The 10,649-nt window shown below is 31.4% G+C and overlaps 1 non-coding gene across 1 annotated transcript; it reads right to left on the bottom strand.

The window, feature by feature from the left end:
* Positions 1-2,952: 2,952 nt before the first annotated feature.
* On the bottom strand, positions 2,953-3,019 carry Smp_tRNA_00929_Gln_TTG.1.1. The gene has a single exon. It is a non-coding gene (tRNA).
* Between the last annotated feature and the right edge of the window lie 7,630 nt (positions 3,020-10,649).

The raw sequence follows: 10,649 nt of genomic DNA, 5'->3' as shown, positions 1-10,649 counted from the left end.
ACTTTGACCGATTCATGATCTCAATAAAAACTCAACAATCTTCACAACTCTATTCTAATGTTTGTGTCTTCATATTATATGAAGATACTCATTTGTTCTCTATAGTAAAAATAGATACATAATCCAATTGGTCGATTTTTCCCTAAGTATTTCATAACTTATGACGATAGTCTCCAGATTCTACAATTTTGTTTCCGTACTCTTCACAATCTTTTCATCAACTTTGATGTGCGTACTCCCGTTTGAAGAATATTCAATTCGTTAACTATTGGTCATCATCTAATAGTGTACACTCAAATGGTAAACCAAGCTGTAATCAGTAAATTCCCATTACAAATTATGTTGACTCTTTTATGAATAATAATTATTACTTTTGTTTCTAGATTGTTAGGAGCTAAAAATAGGTTCATGTAATAAATGAATTCATATTATTCTATTACAATCGTTGTTTTTGCCTGACTTGAAAGTAATATTTTCAAATGTTTCACAACTGAATATTTCCCATAAGAAGTGAGAAATCGACTGTCAATATGTCATGTATAGTTCATTTATCTAAACCATTGTATAAATGTTGGTTATTATTTTGTTTATTTTGTCAACTTTATCTCAGTGATATCTAAATAGGACATATCTAGGTGACCTAGTCAAAACCCATGACCTTGAACATGGATATACGTTGTGCGCTAGTATGACAATCCTTACTTCCTTGTGAAAAAAATTATTTGGCTGTGAATAGTTTTGTTTATGAATTTGAAATATATAACTATAAATAAATATTTGATTTCTGTAAGCCATAAGAATAAGTTGTTGAATACCATATACTGAGTTCTATATAACATGAAACACGTAATATGGAATAAAGCAGTTATTAACCAATCGTCACTAATTTGTTTTGCATAGACATTTATTTATCATTTCCCTAAATTTCTTATTACTCATGAGTAGTAAATATTATTATTATTATTATTGACAAATCATATAGTGAATTTATTCTGGTAATGAAAATTTCATATTTCCACTAAATACATCACATGACATGAAATTCAGTATATTGAAAAACGTTAATGTTTCCTAATTATCTAATGTGATTTCGTCAAATCGATATGAACTTACTAACTAACTAACTAACTTACTTACTTACCCCTGTTACACCTCGTCGAGGAGCATAGACTACTCGCCAGCATTCTCCATCCAACTCTGTCCTGGGCAATCCTTACCAGTTCTTTCCACTTGCTATTCATCTTTTTCATGTCTGCTTCTATTTCCCGGTGTAATGTGTTCTTTGGCCTTCCTCTTTTCCGCTTCCCTTCCGGATTCCAAGTTAGGGATTGAGTCGTGATGCACATTGGTGATTTCCTTAGTGTATGTCCGATCCACTTCCAACGTCTTTTCCTAATTTTCCCTTGGGCTGGAAGCTGTTTTGTCCTCTCCCTCAGTAAGCTGTTGCTGATAGTATCCGTCCAGTGAATGTTGAGTATTTTGCATAAGCAACTGTTTATAAATACTTGTACCTTCTCGACTATGGATGTAGTAGTTCTCCAAGTTTCCATGTTATTCAGTCACAAGTTTTAATTAGAGTTGGATAGTAGGTATCAATGAAATCCAAGATACTCATTTCTTTTACACTGAGCATTTGGAACGATAGGAAGCAGGTTCAAGTCCCATCACGAATATCTACATTCGGACCTAGGTATATCTAACCGACAAGCCAAAACTTATACGAAATACACGTCCTGGATTCCGCTATGAAAAGCATATTCGATAATAGTCTATCGTTTCAAGATGTTAAAATATAGTCATTTTCACACTAGGCAGATTGCAATCTTTTGTACAAACGTTAAAAATACATTTCTCGATAACATGAAGAACTTATCTTTATGAACTTAGAATATTATTAATAAAAGGACTTTCGTCTAAATGTGGTCAAATAGTTTCATAGTATTTGAGCGCCTCATCAATGTTTGAAATATTATCGATCGACATGAGGTAATAATTAATACAACTGAATAATAACAATGATTTTTATTAGGCGGATACTTAAAGGATATAAACTTAACATAAACAACATATATCGAATCGAAAACTGATACAAGAGTATACAGGCAGTTAATTGCCTAAAAATACATTATCACTTTTAAGTTAGTTATCTAATTTGTTTCTAATTTGTAATTATCCTATATAGGCTAATTATTTTGAATGAGGTCAAATAATATACAAGTCCTATTTAATTGAAAATCAAAGTTATTTAATTATTTATTAATCAACTGTCATAAGATAATACCTTATTTTATATACATTTTGGCAAATACAAATTTTACCCAACGTAAATGTCATACAATTAAGAAGGATGAAGATTGCTTTGTTCAATTGTCAGTGACAGTGAATATACAGTAAACGTGTTTAATTTATTAATTATGTCAATGTATTGACCTAAAGATATTGAATTCTGATTGTTTATATCTTCTAATAAGAACATAATACAGAGCTACCCATTCAGATCTTATGTAGTATGATTTTCAACAGATTAAGTAAATGCTTGATAAAACTGATTCAATTAAAACGACACTGAATATATTTCATTCAAATTACATGGTCCTCCATACTAATACTTAATTATTTGATAATACTTGTCATGGAAATATGTTATTCAATAGGTCCTGGTTTTAAATCTCGCGATGCGGGATCGTGGATGCGCACTGCTGAGGAGTCCTACAATAGGACGAAACGGCTGTCCAGTGATTCCAGGTTTACCTTGGTGGTCTAGCTTCAGTTGACTCATATTTTCAACTATGAAAATAATATTCTCTTAAGATTGTTTTATATATGCAATATTTCATTTCAAAACACTCATAGTAAGCAAAGATGGATATTGGCTAGCAGGGGAATCCAGGATGCGAGTTTCGTCCCACTTGAGACTCGTCAGCTGGACATACCTGCATCTCAGATTTGATGTTCACTATGGGACTCTAACCCAGTACCTTTCGCTTCAAAAGCCATCGCTTTATCCACTCAGCTACTGAGTCCTGATATCCACTTGCTTGTGCGATGTGGCGAAGATTAAATTCACTTAGTATTGTTTGTTTGAATCTTCCCATTGATGTTTAGGCATATGTGCATACTGTGCGTATTGCCTCTACATAGCCTTAATTCACAAGCATTATAAACAAAGATGGATAGTGGCTAGCAGTGGAATCCAGGACACGCGTTTCGTCCTATTTTGGACTCGTCAGATGGATGTGCCTGCATCTCAGAGTTGATGTTCACTCTGGGACTCGAATTAAGGCTATATCGATGTAATACGCATATTATGCACATATGTCAACTACAGACTGACTAGTTGCAGTCCTCAACATCAATGGGAAGATTCAAACCAACAATATTAATTGAATTTAAACTCATTTCATAGTTCACTTTTTATATACCCTGTATGACTTAAAGACTAATAGAGTTTAACAAAATAATTCTTCTCTCTGATTCCTAATTATTAAGATGTTGTTACTATCTCTACTCTCATTTTTTTTAAAAATATATATGTCGTTATTAACTTATCTGTCCATCATAATAAAAGGAATGTGAATAAAATGAAAAGTAAATAAAATAGAAAAAAAACAAACAAACAGTTGTTTCTCTTCCGGATACTAGATTAGTTTATCTTTTATATTTCAGTGTTTTTCTTTACCCTTTTTTTTGTTTTCGTCAATTGATTAAATACATAACTGATTGACTGATTGATTGATCACTTATTTTTTTTTAATTTATTCCAATGACATTCTAAATAAAGAATATGGATATACTCCTTTTTTATTTGACAAGAAAGTTATTAATATGAACGTCAGTCATATATCTATGCAAACCATTTTATATTCTCTATCTAAATATATCTAAGAAAGAAAAAGAACATCAGGTTTATTCATTTCAATATTTGTTTATAATAATTAGTAGTATATAGATTATTCTTCAAAAATAATTTTATGAATATTGGTCTAATTCAGTTATACTGTGGTGGGGTCTACTTAGATCCTCATAAGTAGTATATGGTGATGGTCAGACATTGAATGTATTTTGGCAGAAGATCGATATAGAACGAGCAGGAATGAGGCACGATCGGTACGAAAATGCATGAACCATAAAATCAGAGAAAACGGACTGATATTTGCAGAAGGAACAGTTAAGATTGAGACAATTGATTATTACTTTGCAAATTAACTGGTTACTGCATGGTTGCCAGAATTTAGTGAGATAGTCTGTAATTTGTGCTTAAATACATACCATTGTCCCCGCCCGTGTTCTGTTCACTTCAATATGATGATTTATATATTTCCTTGTTTTCAACTACAGTTAAAGTATAGGATGGTTTATCTGAATATAAGGAAAAGAAATGACCACCAGTACTACACTGTATGATACGTCATTAATAACAGTGAACGCTAAGTCTAGCTGAAAGTACCAACTAGCTAGAAGCTTATATCAACACGTGTATGCTTATTATCCAAAATCATGTAATATAATAATGATATCATGTTACTTATTCAATTGACTAGCTCATTTTTTTTTTAAAAAGTTGGCACAAACTAGAAACTTTTCAATCCTTCTATTTATTTACATGTAAATACTTTGTGATTTTTCATACACTTGTACGTGATGATACGAAGTGATAATTTATCTAAATAATGAAACCAACAAATTTTGAGTATCTGCTATTAAAACATAGATTATTTTATTGTCATACTAACTTGCTAAACTAAACTTTAAATGAATTATTACTAATCAAATTCAACCGTGTTAGTTATGAAAAAGTTACCAACGGTTTTGAAGTTACATTACCAATTGATTGAAACCAAAACTTTGAAGAATTTACGATCATATAAGTGAATGGGCAATACAATGCTAGCAGAGAGGCTTGTAGAATACAGGCTCAATAATGAGTTGCGTCGGTAACGATAAATAGTATGTAAGACAAAGAAATTGGCCAATGTCATATTTCTTCCCACTGGTTGACCAACTGGTAGATGATGTACATTATACTTAACTTTTAAGTGATTACAACTGCCTGTTTCAAATTTTATAAATAAACTGTGATACAAACTAAATTTTTTCGATAACTTTTAGGAATACTGAGCTTCAATTCAGCAAGTAAATGACATCTGAAGATTTTCTTTGATAATCTATTAGATATTCGAAAGCATTATCATACAACAAATTAATACTTCTTAACTTCCGTTATTCTTGAATTTAATGTTAATCCAGAATATCATCTAGCTTCTTAACACGGTTGCCGTAAGTATAATGTCAATATACTTAGCCAACATTTTTTTTCCTTAGAAGGAAATATATACAATTAAAGAATAAACCTTTTGGAATAAAGTAAAAGCTATAAAAAATAATATTGATTCTAATACTGATATTAAAACCTATAAAATCGGGGAAAAAACAATGAAAAGAAACAAATAATATTAGATTATGGGTAGATAGGAAACACTGAGAAGTAATATGTTGTTTTTTTTTATTGGCAAATAAGCAATTAGCAACCAAAAAAAAATAAAAACACTATAGAAAATAGATTGAATACAAAAAAGATCATTCTATATTCGATATTAAAAAATTAAATATAGGTTTTATATATAATCTTCTAAAATACATAGTTCAACTTTACACCTATTTACGAAATGAAATGAAAATCACAAGTTCTTAGTCAAAATTTTTTATTTGTGAGAATTTAATATCGTTGAATTCGTGAGTCAATTGAAGTTAGATCACCATGGAAGACCTGGGAGCACTGGATGGACTTTTCGTTCTATTGTGAGACTCCTCAACAGTGCGCATCCACGATCCCGCCTTGTTGAGATTCGAACCCAGGACCTATCAGACTCGAGCGCGAGCGCTTAACCACTAGACCACTTAACCGGCACTCAACGTTGTTAATTTCTAACTTCAACCGATCCACGAGTTTGAGCACTGCGCGCGAGACTGATAGGTCCTGGGTTCGAATCTCGCGAGGCGGGATCGTGGATACGCACTGTCGAGGAGTCCCACAATAGGACGAAACGGTATAATAATTTCTACTAAGAAATTATTGTTTCAAAATGCCTAGATTATGGGCATTCCATGCTAAGGATTACCGACTAGCGTAAAATATTGGTCTAGGTTTTTCTACCAGCTATATTCTACCGCTTGATTTGTCTAGCGTAAACAAAATTAAATGCAGTTATTTGTTTAACTTAGATAGATTATATATAATTTCAGATTGAATCAATCTAGATCCGTTCAAATAAACGCAAGGTTGAAGCAAGTAAAAAATTATGTAAACTAACTGAATCGATTTATGTAACTTGACATAATAAGAAAACTGTGTCGTATACTGTAACCACTGTTAATTAAGCTGTGTACAGTATAACATGAATGGATTGGATTATCACATTGTTAAACGATATCACAATGTGGTTTTATAATCTGTCTGAACATGTGAAAGTAATGAATGTAATTCTGTCAAAAGTCCGTCAAGAAATTTTTAATTTGACCTATAGACATTTAGGGAAGGGAACCAAGGCTTGACTGGGGTTTCAGAATAACACAGGGAATACAACTAAACCGTGTATTTTCTGAAATTGGTATTTTGATGAAACTATTTGTTATATTTGTACGCCCATGGCTCTAATTTTTCAGACGTATTTTAAATGAACAAAGTATATCCTACATTCTTGAATTATGGAACACTGTTGTCATATTGATGAAAAAACCCAACTACTTATATAAACCATTGAAGATTGAACTTACTATTGGAACTTCATGTTCAAAAATGAAAAAAAACTATCAATATTTGTATTCGGTTAGTATTGTTTATTTGAATTTTCCCATTGATGTTTAGAACTGCAACTGGTCAGTCTCCATTTGAAATACGAGCATACTGTGCGTATTGCCTCGATATAGCCTTAATTCACAAGCATTGTAAGCAAAGATGGATCGAGTACCAGAGTGAACATCAACTCTGAGATACAGGTACATCCAACTGACTAGTCCCAGGTAGGATGAAACGCGTGTCTTGGATTCCACTGCTGGCCACTAACCATCTTTGCTTATCAATATTTGTGTTTGATAGATTACGATACTTTTTAAAACCTACTGAAATGAAATAAACATGAATAAACATCTAATGTGAATTATACTTTCCATACTTATGAATGAAATGTTTATAATTTATTACTTATGAACCCCCTTTTTTTCTGAAAATAACATGTTTCAATATGGTGCTAGAAATAAAATTTTTTAATTTTGCTTATCATTTAGAAAAATAGTTACCCAGACATTTAATTTTTTGCTTTTTTAAAAAGAAGCAATTTTGACGCAACAAAAGTATCTTTGTATGATAACTTGACGGTTGAATTTAAGATTAAAATTTACCAAAAAAACATCAACAACAATAACAACAACATGGAACTTAAATAAATTTTTGAGGAAAGAAACGTTTTTTTTTACAATAATACTAGTAAATAGTTGATGCATGAGTGATAATAGAAGTAGACAGAAAGAAACAGAAATGTCTCCTTTGAGAATAATGTTTTTTTAAATAATAAACAAATATATTGAAGTGAGTTTACTGATTAACTAACTGATTTGTATGTCGTCTGAATATACCAATAGATTTCTAGTTTCTTACATGATGAAAAATTCTACAAACAAGTATACCGATAATGTTTCAAATGATTGTTAAATGGGTTGTAGCGAACAAGAACACGAATGGGGACAATCAAATGTATTTAAGCACAAATTACAGACTATCTCACTAAATTCTGATAACCATTCAGTAAACAGTTAATTGACAAAATAACAATCAATTGTCTCAATCTTAACTGTTCCTTCTGTAAATATCAGTCCATCTTCTCTGATTTCATTGTTTCTGATTTGAAATAAGACAAAAGGAAAGAATTCTGGAGAAACAGTATAAGATAGCTTGTAATTATTAGAAGTGTATGTACTCATAGTACGATTATACATGGTCTAACATTATGACGTTGTAATGCTATGGTATATCAGTTTATTTGTCATTAAATCACTTAACTGTACCGAATGATATGATCATTTTATTTAGTATTTCCAAATTATTTGGTGAAATGTTTGAAAAGTGGTTGTTATAGATACAGGTCAGATTATAAAATAGATAGTTAACCTATAAAGAAACTACAGTAAAATATTGGTGTATTAGTATTATAGTAAACAGGAACACGAGTGGGGACAATGGTATGTATTAAGGCCCAACTTACAGACTATCTCACTAAATTCTGTTAACCATACAGTGAACAGTTAATTAGCAAAATAACAATCAATTTTCTCAATCTTAACTGTTCCTTCTGTAAATATCAGCGCATCTTCTCTGACTTCATTTTTCATGCAGTTTCGTACCGACTGCGCTTCATTTCCGTTCTTTCCTTACCGATCTTCTGCCAAAATACATTCAATGTCTGACCATCACCATATACTACTTATGTTGATATAAATAGGCCATACCACAGTGTTACATTTAAAATACTGACTTATTGTTTTGTAAAAAATGAAAGTAGTAAAAATAGATATTTGTCAATCAGATAGTTGCTTGGTACATCTCTTCATGTTATATTACAAATTAGGTAATCCCAATTTTTCTTCAATACTTAGATTAATTCTTTTGAATATTTTATAGAACTTGAAAGTAGTTTTCACAATAAATCGTTACTAGCTTTGAAAAGATTGGTAGATATAAAGGATCAAATGAATGTTTTATTTTGAGTTTACAGATCTCTAGGTATTCGGATCTATAAACGCACATAGACGAAGGATAGTTTGGTTTATTGGGAAACCAAACACTCATAAGTTATGCAGATGGAAACCAGTTAATATCATCTTTTTCAATGAGCATTATCATTGGATTTATATCTCAATACTGAGAATATTTATTCAAACAGAACTATGTTAAGTTAAGACGGATGATGGCTAGCAGTGGAACAATACTAAGTGAATTTAAACTTTACCTCATTGCACAAGCAAGTGGCTATCAAAACTCAGTAGCTCAGTGGATAATGCGATGGCGTTTGAAGTGAATGGTACTGGGTTCGAATCCTAGAGTGAACATCAACTCTGAGATGCAGGCACATCCAGCTGACGAGTCCGAAATAGGACGAAACGCGTGTCCTGGATTCCACTGCTAGCCACTATCCATATTTCCTTACAATGCTTGTGAATTAAGGCAATATCAAAGCAATACTCACAGTATGCACATTCGCCAATAACAGACTGATCAACTACAGTCCTAAACATCAATAGGAGGATCCAACCAAACAATACTAAGTGAATTTATAACTATGATAAGTTTATCTCTAACATCCTTGTTATTGAAAGCTTGTTAGTTACTTAATAATTTATTAGTTTTATGAATATGTTTAGAAGCTTTAAACCAGGCCATCTGAGGTTCCGTTTCATCATGAATAATTCTTTACAACTAGAGGATTACAAGCAACAATAACTGTAATTCCTACTCATTCAATTTATAGTAATATAGTGAAAACTGATGTCATATATCTTAAACTGTTGCAACAACAAATCAAGTTTACAAATCAATCGGAAAGTTTATCCTGCTGTAGTGAATGAGAACACGAGTCGGAACAATCGAATGTATTTGATTCGAAAATTACAGACTATCTCACTAAAATCTGACAACCATACAGTAAACAGTTATTTTGCAAACTATTGATCAGTTATCTCAGTCTTGACCATTACTTCCGCAAATATCAGTCCATAGTCTCCGATTATTATTGTTCATGCATTTTCATACCAATCGGGTTTCGTTTCCGTTCTTTCGTTATCGATCTTCTATTAAAATACATTCAATGCCCGACCATCGTTATATACTACTTGTGTCGTTATAAGTAGACTACACCACACTACTATCTTTATAAAAGCCCTTCAAACTCTTGTTCCTACAAGCATAACAATGAAACTACAAAATGAAGTATCAAGGAAAACTTTCATGAACTCACAATTTGTTTATTAATGCAAATTGTTGTTGATTATGTGGAAGATTTTATTAATTTAGTTAATCTTAGTATCTGTATTATGTTTAACATTGGTTAAATATGAATGAACCGAATTGTGTATGAAATTATCTTTTTGTCTCAAACAGAAAAAAAATTAATTTTGAAAGTGTTACTTTCAAACGTATTAAAATTAAGAAACAACCAAAGTAACTATGCTTAATATTCAAATGTATTTGGATTTTCAAATTCACAATATATCATCATGTTTTTACAATTAAGTTGAGTTGAACGACATCAACAAAGGAGAGCATGACAACAGTTCATTTTTCGTTTATGTCTTCCTTTCTAGAAAAGGTAAACAGTTTCATGAAATATAGTTTTTTTGAAGAGAATACTTGAACTGGTCAGTATGCTCATTTTCATAACTTAACATCTCATCAGTAAAGAATAAATCTGGTTGAATTTTTCAGACATAGAATCAGACGCACAAGTTCGGAGAATTGCGTGTGTGATGAAAAAGATATATTAAAAAAGTACATCACGAAATAAAAGCTACTGACATAACTTCGTAAAAATATGTTTATCAAAACAGAAAAAATATCACAAACCCAGACGCGGTCAGGAAGCAAACTTTTAAAGGGCATA

Source organism: Schistosoma mansoni, assembly GCF_000237925.1.
Source record: "Schistosoma mansoni, WGS project CABG00000000 data, supercontig 0337, strain Puerto Rico, whole genome shotgun sequence".
NCBI lineage: Eukaryota > Metazoa > Platyhelminthes > Trematoda > Strigeidida > Schistosomatidae > Schistosoma > Schistosoma mansoni.
Note: the sequence above shows the minus strand (reverse complement) of the source record. Positions and strands in the feature narration are given on the sequence as shown.